This window comes from Crocuta crocuta, unplaced genomic scaffold (assembly GCF_008692635.1).
Source record: "Crocuta crocuta isolate KB4526 unplaced genomic scaffold, BGI_CrCroc_1.0 scaffold110, whole genome shotgun sequence".
NCBI classification, from domain to species: Eukaryota; Metazoa; Chordata; class Mammalia; order Carnivora; family Hyaenidae; genus Crocuta; species Crocuta crocuta.
In genome coordinates this window covers 2,927,311-2,928,439 of record NW_027527386.1, presented here as the reverse complement: position 1 = coordinate 2,928,439, position 1,129 = coordinate 2,927,311, and positions in this window count along the sequence as shown.

Here is a 1,129-nt window from a genome sequence, read left to right as displayed (position 1 = left end):
AACCGGACGCGAGCCCCGCCCGACCCCCGCCTGACACCTGCCTTGGCTCCGAGGCTGCGCCGCAGGGGCCCGCGGGCCTGGCTCCCCGGCCTGCACGAGCACCTACTGGGCGCAGCGCTAAGCCTGCAGACGCAGCGATGACCGAGTCAGACCAGGTCCCTTTTGTCACGGGTTGGGGGGGGACAAGGGGGTATCTGTTGCCTTAAGTTGTGCGTTGTGATTGATGAAGCCAAAGCGAGGGTGTTGATGGAGGTCACCGGCGCCCCGGGGCGGGGGGGGGAGGCATAGTGAGCCTCAGGCCAAGAATGGTTAGCATGGAGGCCTCTGCAAGGCAGGGGTGGGGGGGTGTCTCAAGGAGCGCCCCCTCCCTCTCTGCCCTGGCCTCCTCCCTGCCCTGCCTGGCCTGGCCCTCCCACCCCTGAAGCCCTCCTCTTCAAGGCTCCAGAAGCTTCCTCTTTCTCTTACACAAAATGGCTAAGACCCTGGACCCTGTGGCTTGGACCCCCTGCATCAGAATCCAGGTTCCGGGCTCTGTGCTCTCGGACAAGTCACTGCCCCTCTCGAGCCTCAGTTTCTTCCTTTTTTTTTTTTTTAATAAATATTCATTTATTTATTTATTTTTGAGACAGAGAGTAACAGAGCATGAGCAGGGGAGGGGCAGAGAGAGGGAGGGAGACACAGAATCCGAAACAGGCTGGGAGCTGTCAGCACAGAGCCCAATGTGGGGCTCAAACCCACAAACCGTGAAATCATGACCTGACCCGAAGTCGGACACCCAACCGACTGAGCCACCCGGGCGCCCCCTCAGTTTATTTGCACAATGGTCCTTCCTTCACAGGTCTTTTCAAGAACAACTGCGAGATGGGGCGCCCAGCTGCCTCGTGACTTGCTCTCTGGGTCAAACCCAGTTAGGCGTAGAGATCACAAAAATAAATAAATAAACTTAAAAAAAAGAATGAACAGACGTGTAGTCAAAACGCTCAGCCAGGGCTGGGGCCTTAGTAGATGTTCGAATCATCGCTGTGCGTGATTTCTGTTATCCTGATGACTCGTTTTGGTTTCCTGATTATTTCTGGGTGCTCCTCGTGGGGCCACGGGCTCCTTAGCAGAGGCCAGGGACCCGCCACAG